At 42.7% G+C, this 25826-nt stretch overlaps 1 long non-coding RNA gene across 1 annotated transcript in view; it reads left to right on the forward strand.

Moving 5' to 3' along the window:
• The window catches only part of LOC311437510, a 99206-nt gene extending 73682 nt beyond the window's left edge, over positions 1–25524 (forward strand). The window contains exons 2-5 of the long non-coding RNA XR_014693527.1: positions 6223–6338; positions 7974–8110; positions 17504–17704; positions 23997–25524. This is a non-coding gene — a long non-coding RNA (uncharacterized lncRNA). The remainder of the gene's footprint in view (positions 1–6222; positions 6339–7973; positions 8111–17503; positions 17705–23996) is intronic.
• Positions 25525–25826: the final 302 nt, after the last annotated feature.

Raw genomic sequence — 25826 nt, forward strand, 5'->3', positions numbered from 1 at the left:
CACTGTGCCAGCATGGCAGAGCTATGAAGAGATCAATTTGTGTTGAAATACGTGTCGTTTTCGCTAGATCTGTAACTGCTTTTTGGAAACTCCTTCCAAGTAATCGGTCTGGAATAAATCACTACTTGTATGTCCACCTCCACCCCTCTGCTGGATCCATCTGTTATCCCATTTTAGGGGATAACACTGACACTATGCACAGAAGCCAAAGCTACTCTGTGACATACAATATTTCTGCAACAATGAAGTTATTGGTCATAACTCAGGACCTTTTCCACTTATGCCGTAGCTTTCCCAACATCAATAACAGAGAGAGCTTTATGTGTACTTAGGCGTATTCCTTGGGCATACCTTGAATGATTCCAGAAACAAAGTTGCAGGACACACCATATTCTAACCAGCTGTGTGGATCGCTCCAGGATCTTGTCCACCCCTGGGCTTTTGGAACTTTATTCATTGACACCCTCTTGTCCTTTTTCACAGGTTAGTCAGGGGTGCTGGTAGGGTCTGTTCTTGGTGTGCTGTGAGCTTTCAGTTTGGTTGCGCACAGAAGAGGCAGACACACCCAATACCTTGCCTTCCGCTCTGTCCCTCTGATATTGGAAAATCCTAATTATATACAGGAAAGAGAGATATATACAGGGAAGCCAAGACTACATGGATATCTCAGAACATCCTACTTTAACCCACTTTCCAGGGGCACTTCACCATTGTGAAATATTTTGAATTTGTTTTTGTTTCCTGTGTCAAATTCATCTGATTTTTAAAAGAACTTTATTTTCCTGTCATACTGTCACAAGAGGGCAGAATCAGGGCTTGTACATGCAGTAGCATTTAGTACAGCTGAACAAATTGCTGTGTATCTGCTGAGCTGTGCTAACAGAGTTGTGTGCACAACTAGCCTGCAGCTGACAAGGGGTAATTCCACTTAATGCTGTCCTGTCCTAGGTTAAGTCAAATGACTTTGCATTTATCGCATGCCAGGAGCATGCATGTGTTCAATTACCAAGCTAAGATTATATGCCATGACTTCTTAAGCCTCAGTAACTTAATCCTCTATCTGAGCCCTAAAGGCTGTTAGTAGACCTTGAATAGGTATCTTCCCTAGGTATTTTTATAAAGCCAGACTGCAGTGATAGTCAGAGCAGCACATTGTGTCTTCTGGAATGCTGTGAAGAACCTGCAGCTCATTCCCTTGCTAGAGAGCTGCTGTTGGAAACCTGGGTCTCTGTGAGAGCAGTTCCTGTCCAAGTGAGGATATCTTCACCTTGTTGAAAGCAGGAGCTACCTCCTCGTGCATGGCTACCTGAGACACCACTGCCAATGCAACAGTCTAAATTTAAGGGTGACTGGAAATGTTGGCTTAAATCTGTCTGACTGCTAGCATAATTGCATGGATTTCTTTTAAACAATTTGCTTGCAAATGCATCCTGCTTTGCTTAGATACTTAAAATGTCACATAATTTTAATTACTAGAGAAACTTTAAATACTTTTTATTTTTTCTTTTTATTTTTTCCTTTCTCAAGGCTAAAAAGTCTGATAATAGAACTACGTTTTTGAAGGATTCATTCATTGTCACTCAAAATAATTGTTGTGATTTGGTTTCCCATTGTCAATGAACTTTGAAACTGTTTAATTTACAATGAAACTGATCACAGCTTTGAAATTAGTGAAGCACTCACTGCGAGAAGTGTCTGCTGAACTAGTCTGCATCAATTTGGCTGACTACCAAGTAATTTAAATTAAATAGATTCACATCTGTGTGTATGCAGACAAGGCCTCAGATATGGTAGGGTTAATTCCAGAACTAGTTCAAGAAAGTGGACAAATGCCAAAGAGACCAAAGGTTTCTCACATTCTAACTGACCCTGCTAAATTATCATCAGTGTCAGCACAGAATTTCATGTGCTTTGCTTTCTAGGTGTCCGCCCTCTGAGACCAGAGAAGCATAAGGATATAGTCCATGCAGACAGGACATGAAATATGCCCTTTAAGATGGCTAAGTCTTTACCAATGGGTGGTACAGTTTAATGTTTTCCTGCTAATTAATCCTCTGAAAACTAGTCATGAAAGGATAAACAAATCAAGAGACTAGAATCATAAACAGACTTCATGTCCGAGATTCCTGAATGAATTGCACTATAACTGATCAAATAATGTTCTTCCCTAATTAACACCTTGGCATCTTGCTAAGCAGAACCTGTAAGACTCTCTAATATTGCTTATTGTCTTTAATGCTTTGACAGTGCCACACACAACTACGACTGCAATCATCCCATGCATCTATCTGGAGACTACAGGTCCCACAATGCAATGAGGAAAGCTTTTCAAATGGAGGTAACTTGCTGGGATTTGTAGTCTCTGGGACAGTACCACTGTACAGAAGAAGAAGATGTCAGGGATTTTACTCCACTAGAGTGAATTAAGAGCTTGTTTAGAGCTCCCAGCAAATTGTTCTCATTCAGACAAAGTTTGGGTGACCTCAGCCTGGATCATGGAAATTGTTCCTCTGGTTTTCCATTTCCCCCAGCTGCTGCTTAACACTTGAAATGGCTTTGGCTTTTTATCTACTTTCCTTTGTGGGGACAGAGGAACCTGTGCTCTGTGTGTGTGTGCGTGCATGTGTGTGTGTCTGGCTGCCTGTCATTACAGCACTAATGGAAATACTGCACGGATCACAACTCTCAATTAGCTCCTCGGGAGATTGCTGTGACAGCCAGTTACTGAACAGCAAGGCCTGAAGGAATGAATTAATTTGTAGTACACGGCAGTTAGAGTCACAGTGTTAGCAATGGAATGAGACAGCAATAGACCCTTATTAGGCTCAACCTGTGTGATGCAAGGGACTGTTACCTGAGGGATGTCTTTCTTTTTTTTTTTTTTCTTTTTTTTTTTTTTTTCCCTCTACCACAACCCCCCAGGGTTAGGAAGGATCTTGGACCACGAGTGAATGAGTTTAGAGTTCTTAGTTTGGCTTGTGGAGTCACCGTCTGCCTGAGGCTGTTTGGCAGCTGGCACTGGGGCTTTCATTCAGCACAGACAAGGGCATGCTGCTCTCCTCCTGGCTTGGAGCCAGGCCAAAGCCACTAAGTGAGTGGTATTCAGGGAAGGTAAGGCTATCTTTCTGTCTGTCTTCAAACAACATCTCTCTTCCTTATTAGTTCAGATAAGTGTGTATCACAGAGGATATCCTAAAGCTGCTGCACCAGGGGATGCTAGTGCCTTGCCTTTGCAGTGCTACAGCTATACTGAGACAGAAGCAAAACCTGCTTCATGAGGCATGAGCACTCAGACAGTCTTTGCAAAGTGTTCCTAGAAAAACTGGAGATCTTCACAGACAGCCTGAAGTTTCCAAAGATTCAGCCTGCTAACAGCCACACATCCCTGTACCTTGAAGTACCATGCTATGGCCGACCAATACAACTTCTCACCCTCCTATTTTTCAGCTCTGCTGTTTAAAGATTTGTCATCTCTTAATCTGACATCTGCAAAGTTGAATACAAAGGCAAGTCTTGTCTTTTCTTGATCGTGCAATGACTTTTTCCTCAACCTCATTTTTAACCTGTTCTATAGATTTGGCTTCTTAGTGTGCAGAGTGGATTTTCCTGAGTGGACTACCAGCCTTTCTCTTCCTTTGAGGAAGACCATTCACCTGGCAAGATGCAACGTGAAGCCAATGAAGTTTTGGGCATACTGCTTGCACAATATAGTTCTGTTTGCTGATATATATCTGCCCTCCAGAACCATGTTACGTGCAGAGTTGGGAAGAAGTAAGCTGAAAGCATAGGAATGTTCTTAGAGTAATCCTTGCAGAAGGTAAGAAACAAGAAAGGAAAATTTCCTATGGACTTTTAGAGAACTTGGTGCTTGAGAAAAGAACTCTGCTGTGTTGCTTTGACAGGCTGAGGAAGATGTTAAATACCACATGGGAATAAATGGAGGAGAGTCTGCTGTAAGTTCTTTATTCTCTGGAGAGAGATGTGTGAATGGTGAGGAAAGAGAGAGAATTCATTGACAAAGAGCTGCCCTTAGAGGCGGATGTTGGGAGCAGCACCAGTGGAGCCTTTTTATGCCATCTCACTCTTTTCTTCTAAAGGAACTCTCAGGAGTCATTCAGTCCATGATCCCTGCATTGTCAACCAACAATGGAGACAGTTTATGTTACCTATGTCAACAGAAAGCAGGAAATCAAGCCCGAACTCCTCTCAGCACTGGTGTCTTCATAACTTGGTAGTCAGCAAAGTGGTTGTGAAAGGGTTTGCAGACATATTAGTGCTCCTCCTGTGGGCAGTATTGCCTTGGAGTGCCTCTTGCTGTCCTTCACATCTGATTGCAAACAAAAGCTGTTGCCTATTGTTTCATTTTTGCAGTCTCTTCCTCTTCCATGATCTTTGTGTCTGCTGCTTGTATGAACTGCCTTATTGTCTCCTGCTGCACCTTGTGGACAGTAAGTGGTTCTTCCCCCTTCCTTCCTACAGCTTCATTCTTTATGCAGAGCTCAGAAGTGCTGTCGTGCACTGCTGTTGCTTGCAGGTGTCTCACCCAGACAGTATGTCATACTTTGATGTAGTGTATTGATACAGTAATGGTATTTCTGATGTGAGCCCTAATGGTGTGTTCTTAATGATAGAACTTCCTGGCATTGTCCGGTAGACTGCACTAGAGATTTTACATACTGCTGTATGTAAAAAACTGTATTTTACATACAGGCATCCATGAACAGGTCCCTCTGACAGAGGCCCAGAATAGATGAACCCCAACTGTTTTTCCATGCATTATGTTGAAAGTGAAGAGGAGAACATTCATATTGCTGACATGGCTATAAGAAGACCAGAAATGTTACGAAAAGACGCCCCAGGGTCTCTTTTTTGGATCCATATGTCTCAGTGCTGTCTCTTGCAAATTAAGGAAAGAGGTTTTGCAAAGGAATGGGATTTGGCTGGGAAAAGGAACGAAGTTTCTCCACGGGCCATTTACAGCCAAGATCTTTTCAGTGACACAATTCCAGTATGAATTTTGATGTCCACGGTTTGGATTTTTCCACTCTTGATTGTTACTGTATTTTTTTTTCCCCGGATCTTTATTCTGGCTTGGTATGTGTTGAATTTGTTCTGCTAGGTGCAAATGATGACACAAGGACCAAGGCTGAAGCAGATCAATTCTTCTTTCTTGTTCTTAAGTGATGGGACAGTTTTGGGACATGAAGTGGCAAAAAGCTACCGGAATGGTTTTGTTACAGAAATGGAGTAAAATATAGATGAAGAACAGGGGGAAGAAACAGACCAAAAGAGAGAGGCAAAGAAAATGGGAATATAGAAAGAGAGGAGAATTGATAAATAAAAAAAAAAAAAAAAAAGAGAACTGACTAAAGCAAAAGAAGAGAGAGGGAGATTCTCTCCTGATTAGAATTCATGAACTCCATTCTTACATTAAGTCTATATATGACACCTGGCCTTTAATGTGAAGCTGCCTACGAGCATTAAAAATTAAAAGCAGAAGGTAGGATCCATCCATCTCGGGCAGCGCTGCTCCCCTCCTATCTGAGCTCTGCACAAAGCTATTACACATTGATAAATTATTTTGGGTAATAGCTGAGATATTACATTGTTTCTGAGTGAAGGTAAAATCTCTCCATGACATGGGCATTTATCAGGAGCGCATTTCATCCTATTTATTATGGCCGAGACGAGATCGCAGGCTGCGGGCAGAGCTGGCACGTCGTGCTGATCACCTCCCCCATCGCCTCCCTTCCCTCTGTCACTTAGATGATGGGATATTGATGGAGCTCATGACAAGTTAATTATTAACTAAAGATATGCAGTTCACCTTTGCCAGGGGAGGGGGCATAGAAGAGAGCAACGATAGTTCTTAAAAAAATAAATGTATCCATTGTATCTTAGGATTCTTCTTTCCACCTTCCTCTCCCTTCTACCTGTGGTATTTTACAACACCCCCCCAGCATAATCGGGTAGGTTATTTGAATTCCAGTAGGGTCTGGAAGGCCAGCTGACATGGAAGAACCTCTAAGAACTTTAGGTCTTGTTCAGAAAAAAGTTTCTACTGAAGTTCTTCCCTGTTGGCTTGGCACTGAAGATAAATGGGGAGAAATTTTCACTGTTCACAAAGTAATAAAGACTTCTCTAACTCTTGAGAGGGACAGAAAACAAAGACATGGAATCTCGATTCTGTCCAATAAATGTATATGTATTTTTCTTTGTAAGGTAAGGATGTCCTAACAGACTGAATAAGTCAGCTATTCCTTTCCATGGAGTGCTGGAGATTCGCCTGAATTCTAGCTGGCTTGCAGGACAAAGGCTGAAAGAGGATGGCCACAAAGGTAATGAATGCTTCCTTTCTTGCTCCCCTGAACTCCTGGGGTAACCAGGAGGAGTTTGCTGGTACATGAGGGGCTGTGTCATATTTGCTGCTTGATTGTCTTGGTCACCAAGGGAGACAGGTGCAATATGTGGACCTTTGGGTTAGATTATCAGATAAACTGAGGTATTACAAATAAGAGTTGCTCAGTCCAGGCCATGGATTGAGTAGTCCTTCAGTCTGCAGTGTACAGCTTGCAGTAACACAGTCACTATTACCACATGGCTGGGTACCATGGGTTACTGTCCCAGCTGAACTGGTATCTTATTCATGATGCAGAGAGAGTCCTTCAGGAAAAAATAAGTGTGTTTGTTTTTCAAAACCCAAGCTGCTCTGGATGCAAGTTTAAAACTACAAGTGTGCCCAATTTCTTGCAGGTTGGATTTGAGCCTTAGAGCTCATTTAGGTCCCATCTACTTCACTTCCTTGAAAAAAAGCCAAGGATTGTGATGTGAGGACTGTGGCCCATTAACTTCAAAAATTTCCATAAAATGAAACTTCTGCTTTTGTTCTGCTTGTGTTTTCAAGTGCTGTATCTCAAATGCCAAGTATAACAGATGGGAACGAAGAGTATATACAAGGGGTCTCTTGGCTTAAAGAAAAAATGATTATTGTCCTAGTTGTCCTCATATGGCCTGTGGTAAGGGATGGAAGAATCCTATCTGGTGTTTCTGCAACAAATGTTCTCCCCAGAAAAAAACACTTTTTACATACTTTCTTCATGCTTTTCAACCTGAAGTATTCAAAAACTTGTTAAAGCTGATGAACAGACATCTCTAATTCTTTGGTGTAAAGCTTTTGTGCATCAACACTGAGCAGAGTAGGGGAAAACTGAGTACTGTTCTTTGAAATCCACCAGTTCTGGACTTTCAGGAACAGACATAGACATTTCCTTTCACTGCCTTTTGTCTTTTACTGTGTAATCTGACAGTTCCAGGGTAATTCTGAGAGATCTATTTCTAAATTATTATTATTATTTATTTATTTAAATAGCTGCATTTCCTGCTCCACAGTTTTGAGGAACGTCTCTTTGAAAACACAGGTTTCTACTTCTTTGCCTCAAACTGGGGAAGTTGAAGTGCATTTAAAAAAAATAAGATTTGGATTCTCAGGTGTAACTCTTCCTATCCGAGGCTATGTTAGATGCTCTTACATCAACAATGCTATGTAAAAGCAAAACTTTCAGAGTGCTCATTTGCTTTACACACTTTGGCTTTCTGAAATCTCCAAAAATCTAGCTGCTTTCTATCAAAGGTATGAGAAGGAGCTCCCATGTACAGATAAAGAGCGTTGTCTGAAACGTGGTGGGTAGATTAGCTGTCCGGACTCCAAGTAAGAAACTGCCCATCATTGCAGTAAGGCTAATCTCCCTGTCCTTGTCTGGTCATAGTGATCAGTTTGTCCTCTACTTAATATAATAAAATATATAATAAAAATGTATTAACAACTGTGAACCACCCTTATCCCCTTTCCAAACCCCCCTGGGATCCCTTCAAGGTTAGAGGATGTGCAGTATGCGCACCTCAAAGAAAATGCAAGTTCATTATCTTCACCCTTTTATGGTACACCTTGTCCTTGCCTGTTGCCTCTCTTGCAGTTCTTTTTACTCTGGACCTCAATCTTCAGTCCCTGCCTGCACAATGTAGCTGTGTGGACATCACAAAATACTAATGGCAAAATACTAATGGTGGTAACACCTGGTGGTCCTGCTTGTCTTCCAAAGATACATTTCTGGTGAGTTTTGTGGGAATCTCATCAACCTATGTACTTTTATGTATGTGTTCAGGAGGGCTGGGCTCTTGGCTGTCTGTGACTTCTTCAAGGCAGAGTGTCCACCATTGTTTCCAAACAAGCTGCTCACCTGCTGGTGTGGCAATAACAATTCTTATAGCTTTTTTTATTTTCCCTAAGTTTTGGTTTTACTTTGACTTTTCCTCCCAAATGCCTCATAACACAAGCTTTAATTACTTATTCAAAGAATGTCTCTCACAGTGACATAGGTAATAGCAGGATTTCAGTGCTATCAGGTTGTTCATGGAACACCCAGTTCTTTAGTACTATAAATAAGGGGTGGAGTGGAGATGGGACTGCTCTCCTTGAACGTGTAGATCATTGTTTGTAGAATAGGCATTGAAAGCCCATAATGAAGAAGACTGTACTGAGAGGCAGTAGTATGAATATATTTTGCTGACATGTGTTTGCACATTTGGAAACGTACTTATCAGTAATATTTATTTTTCCTGGCATAAAGATGGCGATGTGTGGTTATGCTACCTGCCAGCTACAGAAATATAAGTGAATCCTCAGATAAGTTAACCTTAGCTTTTTTAGAATTATCTTGGTTTTGAATGTGCTTGGTGTGATTTAACTGGACTATACCTGGGAAAGTGTATTCAGGTTGGTAACACGAGATGTGTTGCAGGACAGACAGTAGCAACAGATCTAAATAGATCAGAATATGGCTCCTTCAGAAGAGCTAGAACTGAATGTGCAGTTTAGCCAATGTGTCCTGTCATGTATGATAGTGTGTCCATCAAGGGTGAACTGTGTGGGCAGGTAGTGTATTTGTTCAGCAAGACTTTATGGCTGCCCTGCCCCATATGGCAGGTCATATGCTGCAGTGATGTGTCAGACCTGGTGTCCTTTGCCAGCCTGATACCTTGTCTTTTGCTGTGACTGACATAAAAATAAGTTGGAAAGGTGCAAGGACTTTAGGCAGGAGGCAGTTAAGGAGCAGCTGGTCAATGGGGTCACATCTGCTGAGCCTGCATATGTAGAAATTGGCTTCTTCTGGAGGGGCTGGGTTGTTGACAACCACACCAACCATCTGAGGTGTGGATACCTCTGCCCTTACACCAGCTTGGTCAATTGGTGGTTCGGTTGTGCCAAGCTCCTGACATTAATAGCAGTTGAGGTGAAGATTGCACCAGATAATTATTTGTGTGTGGGAAAATTACTTTGTCATCTTTTAATTTCAGTGAATAACCTCTTGTCCTTTTTACATCCTAGTTCTAGAGTAATGGCAATAACAAGCCAGTTCCTGGCTTGTATGTTTTTGTGTTATCCTCAGTATTCTCAGCAATGCGTCTTTCTGTGTTTTTTTCTCTCATTGGTAGCAGAATCCTATCTGGTCTGCCTCCTCTGGTACCCTTTGTACTTTGTCTTTTGTCTTCCCTTAGCCAAATGGTAAAAGCACTCCCTCCTTCAAATCTCTTCATGTGAACCACTTCAGTATTTTGAAGCTTTTAGGAAAATAACTGATGTGAGTAAGAAAGTTAATATTTATTAGTATTCATTCATCATACAATTTACTCTTAAAAGTGTTTTAGATGAGTTTGTCATTAAGTCATCCGGTCTTCCTTACAGTGAGTCTTCCACTGTATGTCAGCTCCTGCTTTCTGCTACGTGTTTCAGTCTTACCTGTTGTGTCTCACCTCAATCTTCATATGAATTTAGGTGGTAAACTGAACAGTGAGACCTTGTACCTGAGGCAGTGGCGGTAGCTTTGGGTAGCATTGCAAAATAAATCATTCCTAGTAATAAACTGATGTGCACTGGGCCACGTATGTTGCTGCTTTCTAAGGTACCAAGCACTCATGCAAATGCCAGAGGCCACGACATACCACTGTGGTTGATCCGTATTCATGCAAGCATCTGACGTGTGCACACAAATACACGCATGCACCCCTTCCCTCCACCATAGCATAAACACAGGATCGTGTTCCATATGTGCCCAGGCCAACACTGAGAAAGAGTTTAAGCAGCTCACACAAACAAACAGCAACTTAAAGAGTTAACCCTACAGTAATTGGAAGGCAGGGGGGGAACACTGTAATGCAGGGGTGAAGAGTTTCCATAAACCCATTGCCTCAGCTCAGAGAACCTGCTAAGGGGCAGTGGTCAGAGAGAAACAGAAGGAGAGAGAGAGATATCAAGTGTAGTAATCAGAATGAAAAATGGAGCTCCGGTTACTTTAAACAAGAGCTAATTTATCACGAGAACGAGTGGATAAGTAGCTGAGTTTCAGGCGTTCAGTAAGTTCCCCGTTCTGCTCCAAAAATTATTCCACCCCTGTCTCCATGCTCCCATAAATCATCCCTTTCTTCACTTCTGCTCCGATTACCAATTACTCCTGCCTACGACACGCTTTCCCCTGCCCGACACAATCTGATGGGGCCCTGCCTTTTAATTTTACAAATGCTTTTTTCTTCTTGCTTTTCAGCTCCACGTCCCTACTCCTCCCCTCTCCAGTTTCTTTCTGTATCTTTGTTTCCCCTTTCCCTCCTCACCTCCTCATCTACTTTTTTTTTTTTTTTTTTTTTTAATTTGAGGAAAGGGAGGGCAGTAATGTTTTCTGGCACCTCCCCCTGTGAGGTTGACGGAGTTGAAGGAGAGGAATAGAAATTAATTATTTCCCCCAACCTGAACTCTCTTTGGATTTGTGGGTCCTCTCCCTAAGCACATGAAAAATTCTAGACTATCCAGTACAGCTGTATCAAAGGTGGAAGACTTACTCTTGAAAGGATGAGTTGCTCTTTGTTGAGCCTTTGAAGGAAGACATAATTTTTTCCTTTTTTCCCTTTTTCTTTATTGTACACAGAGCTTTTTGCAGACTAGAGATATTTTTTTGAGCTGCACAGCTTCAGGCAGGAGAATTTTAATTTCTTTTTCAGTGTTATTTTTCTGCATATACTTCACCAGTGCTAATATTTACTTTGCAGTAGTTCCCAGTTAGCTGTCATACAAATATGGAGGCACTGATTGTGTCCCAAAGCCTGGTAATTTAGGCTAGGTCTGAACAAGAAACTTTTGTTGACTTCATGGTTTCCATACATGAAATTATCTTACCCCACATTTGTACTAATAAATGAATGTCAGCTTTAGGAGAATGTGTTGAATTTACTGATATAGTTATAACTTTCTAATACTAAGAAGTTAATATTTTTTTACTTACGGTATTCTAGCATATTGTAAGTCTGGTGCACTGTTTAGATGCTGGATGGATCTGTATGTGCATTGCATACCTAAAAATCCTAAAACAAAATTCAGACATCAAAAATTGGTATGCAATAATGCATTGTTTTGCTTATTCATGTTGTTTCACAACCTAGGTTATTGCTTACTATCTGTTTGTATAAGCTACAGTTGGAGCATTTGAAACCATTTTATGTCATGTTTGTCAGTTCAGCATGGAGGCAACAGATTTGTTTGATTCAGGTAGTTTTTGAAGGCTTAATTAACTGATGCTTAAGTAGCTTTCAGAAAATAAAAAAGGTTCAGGGGGGCTAACTTACATAAAAATATATGCTGGCAAGCCCTAAGTTGGAAAAGCCATCATAATTGAAGAGAAGTGTTTATGCAGGTCATCACTCTAGCCTAATGTACACAGAGCTCTTATTTCTGCTGTTGAGGTATTCAGCCAGATTGCCATGAAGCTTACTGAATCTGAAAAGACAAAATTCCCTTGCCCTGCTGAGAACAGGGCAGGCAAAGTGACAGCTCTGCCTTCTATGCTGCAGAGAAAACTGCTGTCCAGGGCTGATTTTTGTGCAGGATAATGGATGGAGGAGATGGATTACCAAGTGATAAATCACACAGAGAAATTGGCTGGTGCCAGAACCCATGAGCAAGGAGATAGCTGGCATGCTCTGAAGCGGGTATTGCCATCTCCACCTAAGGAGCAATAGCCTTTATACATACACAGTAAAACAAAACGAGTTAATTACAGGGCAGCTTCTTGCAATAAGGCATTTACAACAAAACAAGAGTGGCAAAGGGAACATGTCAATTCATGTCTGTCTGTATATCTTTATTATTTTTGGGGGAAAGATCAAGGGAAATCCTCTTTGTTCTCATTTTTCCACTTTATTCTCATTCATTAAAGCCCTTAGTGTTATTTTGTAGGGAGAATCAAGGAGAATCACAGGCATCTTTCAGTAAGGAAATAGAGGACCTAACTGAGCATGACACAAATCAATCCTATTCCACATGGTTTGTATGCACTCCCTCTGTCCTGTCAGGCAAAGAATGGTTGCTGGCACTCACTATATAACTCTGTAATCAATTATACTGCTCCACATCACATCACCCTGAAGACCAATGATACTTCGAGCTCGGTGTACTCTGGGCTGGGCACTAGACAGAGTTACTTGGAGATGGTGGAAATTTGGCTTAGTCCTACAACATCTTCGTGTGGGCTGAAAGACTATACTATGCTAGGCACTCTTAAGCGCATCGGAAAAGTGTGCAGTGATGTGCTCTACATGTCAGATTTCCTGAAATATGCAGCAGAAGTAGGGGCTGTGCAGCTCTCTAGGAGGCTAGGGAGAGGCTGGGAGCACCCAAAGAGTTTGTGAGAGAAAATCTTTGAACTCATTATTTTCAGGAAGACTGCAGCCCATGGGCACCTAAGCTTTGTCCCATCAAAGCTTTGGGTAGAATCTCTAAAAGTCTTGTGTGTCTTGAGACTTCTTCAGTAAGCGTAACCTGACACTGTTGTTTTTAATAATGTAAAGGATTTGACTGAACCTTGGCAAAGCCATCCATTACACATGGAGCTAACTCATAACTTCTGTGACATGTAGGGTAACTGAGATCCACTCTGTACCCAGACATATGGACACTGGGTTAGCATCTAACACACCAGTAGGGTGGTGGCACTGACCATCTCTTTTAGGTAAAGATCCTTGAAGCTTGACCTATATTTTTTGAACATGATATTAGAACTGTGGTTAGACAGTTGATTAATCTTCCAGCTGGCTCCTCCCAAGGACCTGGCATGTATTGAACACTGAAATGACAGATCCACTACCTTGCTCTGCTGTCTCATTGTTGAAAAACCCTGTGTGAGTGATTTAATGTTCAGAGTTTTCCCTGGAAATCCCTTCTATTTCACAGCAGTTTCATTCTAGAGAAAGAGGTGGTGACATAAGATTGCCTTGAATCAAGCTTTTTTGAACTTAAGTTTTTAGATATTCTGACAGTTCCACTGTTTCATGGCAGTATGAAATTTGACAGGTAAAGAACTTGTAAAAAGGGCGCTTTTTTTGTCATTTTCAAGAGTTGACTGCTGGAAATCACTGTTTACATGCTGTAGCTCATGTTTTCCTGGGAAAACACTGTTAAGGTATCAAGGCAGTAAGTAAACATGCAGGCTCCAAGCTGAGGCAGAAAATTACGTTGAGTAGGCTGAAATCTGGCAGAGTTGCATAAGGCTGTGGAGCTGAAACTTCTGGCCTTGCATGGGACTGCCTCACAGCCCACCTCACCTTCTTTTGAATCCGTTAGATAGCTGCCCCTTGGCCACATACCCAGGGCTCACATGAGATTAAAAGCAAGGTCGCTGCATTCTCTGTACTACCTCCCAGTCCTCTGTGTGATACCAGCCATCTTCTCCCCACTTTAAAACAATACTGACTCCTCTAGCTGGGAGCAAGAGCACCTCAATGGTAGAAAACCATTGGATTTGGAGTAGAATAATTTTTCTGACACCCACATTTGATGTGGGGGGAAAGGATGTGCCTGAGTCTTTTTCTTCAGAGCAACTAAGGCAGGATCTATGGCCATCACCACTTCTCCCTGCTGCCTGTTCTCAGTACTGTCACCTTGCTTGTGAAGGCACTTTGTTCAGGAGTCAGGAGAGAAGGTTTGTCCCTGCAGGCCCAGCTGGGTGACACCAGCACAGGACTGAGAACTGCCTCTTCGTTCCATAGAAGGATGCTGGACCTTGCTGAGGGGACTGGATGTTTACAATACTATCACTGCGATAAAGGACCCTTCTCCTCTCGAGAGATCTCCAGGCAGTGCTTATGTTACCTGCCACATCCAGTGTGTCTTGAAAACAAATCTCTGCGAGGAAGGTTATCACAGAGCTCTTTATCCGATTCCCTCATATGTCCATCACATGAGGAAAACAATTAGGCTGTGCTGCCTACACCTCGCTTAGAAGAGAAAGGAGCTGGCAGGACTTAGGGTGTGCTGGAAAAGAGGGAAATGACTGTATTTCAGAATGCCTGCCTACAAGAAATCTCCAGTGCCCATTTCAGATTTTTATTTTATTTTTTTTTCACTGACACTAACAATGAAAAGGAAATGGACTTAATACTTGGGCTGCCTAAAGCATTTGGTTTGAATGACTCATCTATTGCATTCAGACTCTCCATCCTGCAACACCTATTTGCCAATTGCTAATTAGCTGGCATTGAATTCTCCAAATAGTACTGAATACTTTTTCTGTGATAAATTTGTTTAAAGAAACACATTTGACTCCCCTTGGAGAGAAAGTGGAGTTGATGTATGTTACAAGGAGGGACACATTTTCTTTAAGCATACAGCAAGATGTCTGATTGCAGAAGGTTTAACCAGAAGGACAGAAAGGCACAGAGAGACTCATGGATTTTGGAGGTAATACTCTTTATTTTATTAAAAAATTTCACTTAGCATTTTCTAGAAGTTGACTGGCATTTCTTACTTCTGTGACATGACAGATACAGGCTTAACACTGACCTTTCTAGAGTCTTAGAGTAGCAGAGTTTATCTCTGCTCTGAAACATGATCACAGTCAACTTTTCATTAATAGAGAGGGCTGGGATGCCCCAGATAATGGGGAAAAAAAAAAAAAAAAAGAAAAAAGAAAAAGAAAGAAAAATACATTTTTGAAGACCATCTTTGAATGTTACCTTCTTGTTAGCAGTTATGTTAAGTTAACCTTACTGACTCTGAAATGAAAATAAAAGCATGTGTGATCTTTTACTTTGTAGTTCTACTGAGGCAGTGGTGCCACGGGGAAAGATGCAGGATGCTGTCCCTCCGCTACCAACCAAAGGGTGCGATCTGACTTCCCAGAAGGCACATGGCAGGAGGCAAGGGAACGGTTGTATTGTGCCTGTAGCATTAGTCAGAACCAGACAGGATTTAAACAGCAGAGCCATTCTAAGTAGCAAGGCACAAGAAATTAGATGATTTTCTGAGGCCTGGGTGAGTTTGTATTCGCAACAGGTAATGACAGCATTATAAAACCTAAGCACATTAGAGTTGGAGTCATTAGGCTTCAAGTACTCACACCATCTCAGAAAGTTTTACCCACCATTTAATTTATGGAAGCACAGGAGAAACAAATAGATATGTATTTACATTACATTATGCACATATACACATACATGCACTGATGGCCAAGTGTTTTCAACAGAAACAATTCATTTTGTGCATCAGAGCCCAGCTATACTGACCTTAGGGAGTCCAGCAGGGCTCATCTCTTTCTTCTGCAGAAACAGCCTCCAGGTTTTATGGCAACAGGCTTTCAGCTTCTGCTTAGGAAAGATCTTGAACCTGTGTAGCTTCCAGGGAAGTTGCTGGTGTTTCCAGGTGCTCAATAGTACTCTGAACTGGAGCTTAGACAGACTTTGGAGTAGCCTGGGTCTCTTTATTTATGTGCTTATTAATGGGGATGTTCTGGGAGGGGTTTTTTCATTCCTTTTTATGGACATGCCTGGGTTTTTATAAGAAGATGTATCATATAAATTAACTCATAAATCTTTATTGTGGTCACTTCAAATACTCTGTGATTCACAGTACAAAAATGTGGTGCCTTGGTTTACCAAGAGGCTGCCTAACTAAACTTGCTTTCCTGAGTCTCTTCTGCTGTGCTAGGGCATTTCTCAGACCACATATCAAGTTGCATTTTTATTATTTTTAAATGCCTCCATGCTTAAGTGCTAGAAATCTATCTTTAATTCCAGGCACTAATATCTCTGGAGAAATGCTTTTTTACATTAATTCAAAACAAAAAGAGACTGGAGTAAAAAAAATGGAGGAGTTCAGAGTCTGGTTATGCTGCTGAGACTCCAAAGAGTGAGTAAGAAAGCATAAGACAGTATCACCATTGCTCCCTCCAATAAGGGGACAGAATTGCCTACCTGAGTGCCATAACTCATTTACCATTAACAGGCAATAGGGATTTCTTTTTATCTTGTACAGTAATTTTGTACTCTTAAAGGAAGGAAAAGGACCTGTGCAAAAGCAAAACAGAAGTTGGGATAAAAAGCAATGAGATAGTTGGTCTTGACAAGATAACTGGCTAGAGCCTGTTTATCGTGAGTTCAGAAAATCATCTGATAAGGTGCCACATGGCGATTAGTGGAGGAATCAGAAGGGAGAAGGGGGGGACAGCAACAGGTGGTGATGAAAGTCGAAGTATTGTGCTGGAAAGAGGCTTTTCCAGAAATGATCTAACCATTAATGGCTTTGGCCATACAATTGGCATGGTGCTGGTGGAAGCTCTGAAGCTGGGAGGCATTTTCAGTGTAGAGATGCTTCCAGTAGACAAGAGGAACTTGAAATTGCCCAAGGGCCTGTTAAAGCTGCTCCCAAAATAGCACATACAATTCCACCAATATCCCAGAAGGATGGGTATGAACTGGAACAGAGCACACAAAGGTACTAGGATGGCCAGTGATATGGGAAGCCTGTTTTACAAGATTTAGGAGCTTTGCTAGTTCAGTCAGGCAAAATGAGGAAAGAGGGGCTATGATTTCTGTCTATAAATACATCAAGCCACAAAACCCTCAAGAGAGAGAACAGCTATTTAAGCTTAAGGACAATGTTGGCACAAGAACAAATGGGTATAAACTGTCTGAGAATAAATTAGTCTGGAAATTAAATGAAGGTTTCTAAGCATCAGAGAAGTGAGATTCTGGAACATCCTTCCAAGGGAAAAGAAACAGAATGAATTTTAAGATGGAGCATGATCTTTCATGAAAGGGTGCCTGTGATGGTGCTGGTAGCAGGAAGAGGGTGGACTGTATGACCAAGAAGTCTCTTCCAGTCTGTGCTCTCACCACCTTTCCCCTGCCCTCACCCTAGACCATGCCCCTTCTCTTTTTTAGTACTCTGAGCTCCACCTGCTCCCGCTCTGAAGGCACCATGGACCCCTTATCAGAATTCTGCATTGCAATAGGTTGTTTTTAATCCTCCCCATATCTCCCTTATTTTTTTCCTTGCCGAGCTTGCTGGGCTGTAATGTTTCCCTTCGTGTAATCCATCACAGACACAATGTCGCTTGTGCAAATTAAAATGCACCTCGGAATAATAAAAAAGGGGCTTTTTTTTTTTTTTCTTCCTTCCCAGCAGCAGTTCCTCAACACAAACCATTTGTCTCTGGGCAGGAATTCAAGAATGTTAACCCTGTGTGTACTCCTGTGGGGTACACAGCACCTCCTGTGGGAACAACAACTACTGGAGACCTATGCAGTGAAGGAGGCTGCCTTGTGGAGTGGACCTCGCAGATAGCTGGAACTATAACCCAGTCCTTTGCTCCTGAGCGCATTAATGGTAAGGCCCAATGCAACAAATTAAAGGTCCTCCATATCTGAACAAAACGGTACAACCCAGGAAACCTTCGTAGGAAACCATGTGGTGAACTCAAAGAGTGGTTGGAGCTGAGCATTGTATAAAGGGTCACCAGGCTATCCCATACTGCTGTGTAGTTCTGGAGGCTGTACTTCGCCTCTAGGTAGGGCACTGGTAACTTGTGCCTTCGAAATAAAGTTACAATGAATCCTTGCTGAACGAATTCCATCCTAGCTGAGACAGTGCATCTAAGAGGTTAAGTCAAGGACAGGGTTTTATGTCTTCTTTCTTTCATTTGGGGGGAGGGTGTGAATTTCTCCTCGGTGGCATATAAATTCTTTAAAGTTAAATATGCATCTTAAACACCCATTTCATATGACAAGAAAGGTCCGGAACTGGACTGAGAGGTAGGCACGTACTAGAAGATCTGAGTGCTTGGCTGTAGAGAGGATGTGGCTTTGAACAGCCACCTAGCGTGGAATGACACAGGAATAGTAGTTGGGGGGGTGGACAAAGACTGAATACGGTCCCTGGGAGGGGAGCACTCGTGCTTGGATGGAAAATGCTTCCATAAGGTCATGATTGAGAGATAAAACATATTTGTAGATAATGGCTTTGGCTTTTGGTTTATGGCTTAGGTTTTTGTACATCCTAAATTTTTCTCAGGCACAGTTGGATGATTTTTCTTAATTCCCCAAAGAACCGTTTCACCCTGGACTTTGACTCCCATCAGAACTGTTTTATTTACAGTAAGGGTAGGTCACCTCTCCCTCCAGCAGGACCAATATTTCTTACTCTCCAACTCCTTTCTTGCATCTCCTTCTCCAGATCAGGAGCTTGCTAAGCTCTTCAGTGCAAGAGGTAATGGCAGTATTAGTGCAGTAACACTTCCACAGCTTTCCATGTCAGGCATGGGGTTTGAATCATCCAGTTTGACGTGGGGAGAAAGCTTATTCACAGAAGGGGAACTAGAACAGGCTACTCAGGATACAGAAAAGAAAACAAAACATTTCAAAGCTTGAGGTTTCTGGCAGAGGAGATTTCTTCATTGTTCTTAATTCTTCTTTGGAATAACAAGGTCAGGAGTTGTTAGAAAAATGGGCACATACCCAACAGTGGGGAAGTGCACAGGCATGCTGAACACGACCAGCAAGGTTGCCAGAGGAGGCTCTTCTCTTTGGGTTGGCCTGATTTTGCCCTCACTAATCCAAGGGACCTCAGCCATTTTACTGTGCTGTAGAAGCTGGGTAGGTGGCTGGTATTCACTCTGTAGAGCAGCGAATTCTATTGATATAATAATTGGCTTTGTATTAACAGCAAGGCTGCTCTATTCATCATTTCCTTCAGGGGTCCCAAACAAATGACATAAAATCCTGGGAGATTGTTCCTTTTCAATTTATTATTTTTTCCAGCTCTTCCTACTGCAAGTCTTGCTCTTTCCAAGCTTCATCCTTATCTTCTGAAAAGAATAATTCCAAGTTGGATCTCTGCTCGTAATTCTCGGTGCCAAAGAAATAGTGCTGCCTTCTTGCAGTGTAATTGTCTTCTTTAATCTCCCTCTCATAATGCAAATCCTCTCATAATTCAAAGAGCCACAATTTTTTTGGAAAACTTTCCGTTTCCAGTAGATCTAAAAACAGCCTTAATTCCTTCAAGACTTATTTCCAAATGAAAAAAGGCTTAAGTGATCGAGCTGTCTGTCTGTGACTGTCAATCTGTCTATAGTTTTTCTCTCATTCCCAACAATAATTTTTGAATCTGTTATCCCAAATGGATTTGCTGAAAGAGATTCAGAAATCTTAAATGTGCTGGGCCCTAAGAAGTTCCCTGGACAGGGAAGAAGACTTTTCAGTGTGTGCTTTGGAATAACATTTCCAACCTCACCCCTTGCTAGACAGAAGGCAGTCCTTTAAAAGGGGTGCATGAATGTCCTAACAGTGGGAAAAACCCTGACTGGAGTTCATACACGTTTACATGCAGCACAGTAAATTCAGTGCCTGGCAGAAATCAGTAGGAAGGTGAGATTCATTCACCCTACTGCTCATGATGCTATATTTAAGACTTCAGTAGATGATTTCAGAGTTACACAGCTGTGCTCAGTTCTATCTGGTGTATTAATTTGCATGTTCCTTTCTAATGCCTTCTTCTAGGCTGGATTTGTATTTTCTGTTGCATTTTTTTCACAGGACATACGTTGTTCATACCTGGCTTTTTCTTCTGAACACTCACTTTTTTCCCATTTTGCTGATTCTTTTGAGTGCAGGCTGACTTTAGCAAGGCAATTCATGTTGCTTAAGTTTCTGTGTCCCTGGCAAAGAGGTGAGGGAGAGCTGGTAAAAGCAAAACCAGGCATGACCAGCCTGCTCCATCCCATTCGTGACTCTAGCCTTGCCATAAATCTTTTCGTCACTGCCAAGTTGTGGGTTACAACAAAAGCAGGAGGGCAGCTGCATTGAGCAGGATAATAACTCACTGAGCCTGCTCCTCACAAAGACTGACAGAGGTGATTTGGCATCCCTCCCTTCACCAGCTACTGCTTTTGCCCTGGTGACCTCCTCCTGTGAAGATGGGGTAAGCCCCGGGAAGGGATTTTTGTTCTTGTCTGAGGAATGGATGGCAAAGTTCTCTGGGGATCCTGAACCTGAGGGAGTATTGTGAAGCATATTTGTTGCTGTGGCCCTCATCTTCTGGACTTCTTTCTCCTTTCTATGTTAGGGCCCCAGTGCCATCACCTTAAGCTGCAGTGCCCTCACAGTACTCTTGGGTAACTACTAAGGCAGCGTGAGAAGAAGCCCATGATCATCTAGAGCTCTCTACTCCACATCCTCTTATAACTATTCTGCACTGGCATCCAGCACTGACTTGCCCCTGCCTATTGAGTTCAATGTGCTGTGGAGCATCTGAGGTTCTTAGCTAAGTGTAGAGAAATAACTTGCCCTTTGTCCCATGCCCTCTTCTGCAGGAACCCATTGGCTCAGAGCAGAAGTAACCTGGTAGCTGTGTGCTTCTCTGGAAAGCAACCACACTGCCCTGTGCCCACATCTTGTTATGTGCTGGCATCATTGCTCTGACAGCATGAAGGATGTTTGGTTTTGTTCCTAATGCTGTTATCATTTATCATCCTATTGTAAAGCCAGAACCCACTGCTCACCCGCCCTCTGTCTGTTCCAGGTTTTCGACTCCCCTGCTTTCTGCTATTGTCCAGGTAGGGAAACAGCTTGTATCATAGAAACAAGCTGTCTTTCCCCTGGGTACTAGAAAAGAAGAAGCATCCTTTCTGCTCCCTGAAGAGACTGATGATGATGCTGTGACTGATGATGATGCTGTGACTGATGATGATGCTGTGACTGGTTTTTAGCCCTTGAGCTTTGGAGAAACAACTCCAATTATGGACTGGAGAGCTGATAGTAAGCTTACTTGATAGTTGGTCATCACATAGAGATGGTAGCTGGTCCTGAATATGGAGAACTCCTATGCAGGTGATGCCTTTGGAAGATCTTAAGTTTTCTAATGCTAGAGATGGAGAGAGGGATGCAGTGTGCAAACTCCCTGCTCTTCAGATAGTGTAAGACCCTCAAAACTGCCTGGGCTGTAGCATGCCTGGAATATTTCATAGCCAGAGCTGTGGAATATGTAGGGGTAGAAAACGACTGAAAGAGTATCCTGTCTTATTCAGTCTTGTATCCAGGCCTCCAAATGATACAGAAGCAGCCCTCTAAGTGCAGATCAACAGGCCCATAAGTTTCTGTGGGCAAGCTGAAGTAACTCAGAGGCAAGGAGAAGCATCTGTTGGGACTTGGAGATGATGAGGTGAGGAATGGAGACAGCACTCACCTTGTTTGCTCTGGCAATGATTTCAGGTAACAACAACCTGAAGTTGACAAAAATGTAGATTGCAGCTGGAGGTATGCAACATACTGCTAACATTTATGGTGTAACCATGAACTGTGCCAGAATGATTTTTCTCCTGCCTTTCCTGCCTCAGTCTTGATTGAGTAGTAGTGATGCATCTCATCTCTAGAAGCCTAGAAACATTGCACTATGTTTCCAGAAATATTGTGTACACCCTGTATGGGATTCCTCAGCCTGCCTTGGAGAGCCAGGCTGCAATGATAAGACTGCTTGCAGAAGGATCAGCTTTGCTCTTGCTGTGCTCAGAAGGGTTTTGATAGGTATTGGACTTCGGGTAGAAGCTTGTTTGGTATGAAATCTTCCAGTAAGCAGAATGATCTCACTCAATGGGCAGGCTTTATCCTATGCATCTGTTGGAGCTGTCAGCATTAGATTCTTATTATCCTTATTTATAGAGCAATATAAGTGCTCTGAGCACTTCACAGATACATAAAAGAGAAGATTTCCATTCTCTAAGGAGCTGGCAGTAACTCAGATGTACAGGAATCATGGGACAATAAGTCAAATTCTGAGGAAGTGTCCTGGATTCAGCTAGGATAGAGTTAATTTTCCTCCTAGTAGCTGGTATGGTGCTGTATTTTGGATTTAGGATAATAATGCTGACAACGCACTGATGGTTTAGTTGTAGCAGAGCAGTGCTAACACAGAGCCAAGGACTTTCCAGCTTCTCACTGATACTGCCATGCCAGCGGGGAGGCTGGGGGTGCACCAGGAGCTGGGAGGGGACAGAGCCAGCATAGCTGTCCCAAACTGGCTGCAGGGTTTTTCCGTATCATATGGCATCACGCTGAGCAATTATATGGGGTGACTGGCCAGGGTGGGGGGAACCACTGCTCAGGGATGGGATGGGCATCGGTCAGTGGGTGGTGAGTAACTGCATTGTGCATCACTTGCTTTGTACATTCTATTATTATTACTATTAATAATAATAATAATCTTCCTTTTCTGTCCTAGTAAACTGTCTTTATCTCAACCCATGAGTTTTTACCCTTTTTCCCCCTTGAATTTCTCCCCCATCCCACTGGGAGCACTATGTGCCTGTGTGGTGCTTAGCTGCCTGCTGGCTTAAACCCTAACAAGAGGGCAGATGTGGTGGGACAGTTACTCAGGGCAGAAGTCTTTGCAACAAGAGGCTATGACAAGAGGGAAACCCTGTTAGCAACAAGTTCGTGCAGAAAGCAAGTGAGGGTGATGGAGCAAAGGTGCTGATGATGGAGGCTAAGAGATGGTGGTGAGACAGAAAGCTTAAAAGTTGATTGGGAAGAGAGGAGCCCAACTCACTGTGCTCCATTCTTTTTCTGCTCCCAGCACTGAGGGAAGATTGAGAACATTTGCACCCTCCCTACTCTTCTACTTCCCTGTCTGCTGAGGAGAGGAGGGAATGATGCTAATGACTATCATTAACAATACTTAAAGTACATCTGCCAGCAAGTGCCAGGGGCTGCATTTGCCAGAGAAGTTTGCTTGTAGCTGTAACTCCTCGCTCAGGTCGGGGCCTTGCCTTCAGTGCTCAGAGAGACCACCAGCTCCTGAAACCAGTCCCGTGCCATCACAGGCAGCCCAGCGCTGGGTCTCATGCTGTCACCATGCTGGGCACTGCCTGTGGGCATTGCAGAGTTGCTAGCACCAGCCTCGAAGAGCTGGCACAGGAGCAGTGGGGTGTTTTTTCCTCAATGACTGCTAGAGCCTGTGTGTATCCCTTCTCCTTCAAGTAAATCCTTGCAGTGTTTCTCTGTAAAACTCTATTTGTCCTAGTTAAGTAGATTCTAAGCTTAATAGCAGCATAGTTGCTTTACTTACCAATATTTGTGAACCCACGTGCCTCTGTGAAGGGAGCTACAGACTGCAAGTCAGCAGGGTCTCCTGTCCATGTCAGCGTACGTCATCCATGCTGACCTCCCTCCACAAGCCTGCTGGTGGTTGTGGAAGAGGGCTGCAAGGTTTTGCTGCTCTTTTTTTTTTTTCTTTTTTTGTCTGCGGTAATGGACAATGATTTCAAAAAATAAAGATACCGTTGTCCTCCCCCCTCAGCTCCCCCTCTCTCTTTGTGCCCTGGTCGAACTAAGCACTCCTGCTGCCTTTTATTAATCTTCTCCCGGGACGGTGCTATCAGCAGCCCATCAGCGTTCGACATGCCCTCAGTCACTAGCGCTAACTCGATTAGGGCAGTGAGGAGTGACTTACAGGGGAAGCTCTTCTCCACAGGCAGTATTTGCATACAGTGATTGATGCTGATATGTCCTCTAAACACATCCACATTTTGCATTTTAAACAAAGCAATTGCTGTAGAACTGTTCCCTGTCACTCAGCGGGATTCCCAGTGTACCTTCCCTTTCTTAAAATGGCCTCTCTCTTTCCCCAGGAGGACTCTCAGGTGGGATGAAGAGAAGGTCGCTGACTCCACCTTATGCTTAGATGGGAGGAAAGAAAAGCCTGCTGTTTGTCCTGGCTTGTGAAGTTGCTTGTGGACAGCTCTGTGCTGCGTGGGCAGTGTCACACGGTCAATGGGCTTTCCACCAAGAAGGTCAAGTTTGAATGGGGCAAGTGATCTGAACAGCTCCTATGTTTCCTTTAAAAACTTTCCTGGTCAGATTTTAGGCTCAGGGTGGGCACTCCCAATATTGACTGTCCCCTTTCTGTCCTGGGAATATATGAGGTGGCTGGCACCCATGCAGTACTGCACATATGTACATGTATGTATGCATAAATGCACCTTCCTTCAACAACTGTCAAAAGAAGCTGTCATGCTTTCTTCCAATTTCTGCTGGGCATTTTATTGGTAGGGCCTGTTCAGATGAAGTTCTGATCTGGAAGTGGTGTCTTAAGCCATATCTTCTGTAGAGGAGAACATGAAGGGAGAAAATGGGTAAGTTTAACTTCTGTTGAAGGAAGGACAAAAGGAACAAAATGATAATACTGGTATTTACCAAGGGAATTCAGCTTGCTTTGCAAAGAAGACAAAGAAGATAAGTTTTTTTTTCTTTTTTTTTTTTCTTTTTTTTCTTTTTCTTATATCCTAAGTGTTTCCTTCCTTTCAAAGAAAAAGTAAATTTGCCCAGAAAGCAACGCACTTTGAACAGCAGCAAGGACTTATCTGTAACTTAGGCTGTTAAGATCCTTGGAGCTGGCACTCAGTCCTCCCATTTGCATGTGGAGTGCAGGGATCACACAGGAGGAAAGATAATAAAATTTACGTGCCACTGTATGGAGGTCCCAGAAAGAGCATCTCCTAGAGGCTGCCAGTACTCTTTGCTTTCTAGGTACTCGTGGTTTGCTGCACTGTTAGGGCCTAGGACCTTCAACAAGACTCAGAGGCCTGTTGGTGCAGTGCTCCAGAGAGACCTAAAAAAGCTTTGCTTAGACGTGGTAGGAAATGCCTCTTTTCACCCATTCTGTCATTGCATTCTCATCTTCCGCTTATCTCAGAGGACTTGGAGTGTGCTGCCGATTGCCCTTCGAGTCTGAAAACCTCGTGGTTTTACAAAGCTAGGCACTTCATTCGTGGGCTCACACTGTCTGGCTCCATAGACACGAGAGCTCTGCAGAGAAGGTGGCCCTTTTATCTCCTGCCACACCATATTAATTTTGCAAATGTGACAAGCTCAGCTTCGCAAAAATAACATATTGCCCATGTCTTGTTCTATTTAATATTGTATTCAAATGGTCCAAGTGCTCAGCGGTGTGGGCTGGGGGGAATGGCTCTGCAGGTTTCACTGTCACTTGAGTGGCAGCTGGCTTCCAGAGGTAATTATAGCTGTTCGGTGCCATGGTGCACCAGGCCTCTTGGGGATTAGTGGGGCATCAGGTGCACGACGTCTCAGAGGGAAGCACACAGATGCTTCAGTTCCCAGGCCCTAATGGCCATAAGCTTTATGAATCGTAATATCCACTTGGACCTGGGACTAAAGTGAAAAAGAAGCATTGCAATGACCTTGCAAAGGGTGTTTTAATTTTCCACAAGTCCAAAAAGGCAAATTTAGACCTAAGGAGCTTGATTAAAAGTGAATTGTATTGCCATCATCTGGATGCGTGGAAGGTAATGTCCCCTCAGAAAAATTCTGGGGCTCTGATTTCTAAGTTAGAAAAGAAAACAAAGTCATTATAATTATGAAAATTGTTAAGTTAGAATGTTAACAAAATCTGTAGAGGAATTATAATAACAATCTAACTATGGTAGTATCCAAGTAAACAC

Source organism: Aythya ferina (genome assembly GCF_964211825.1).
Source record: "Aythya ferina genome assembly, chromosome: 5".
NCBI lineage: Eukaryota > Metazoa > Chordata > Aves > Anseriformes > Anatidae > Aythya > Aythya ferina.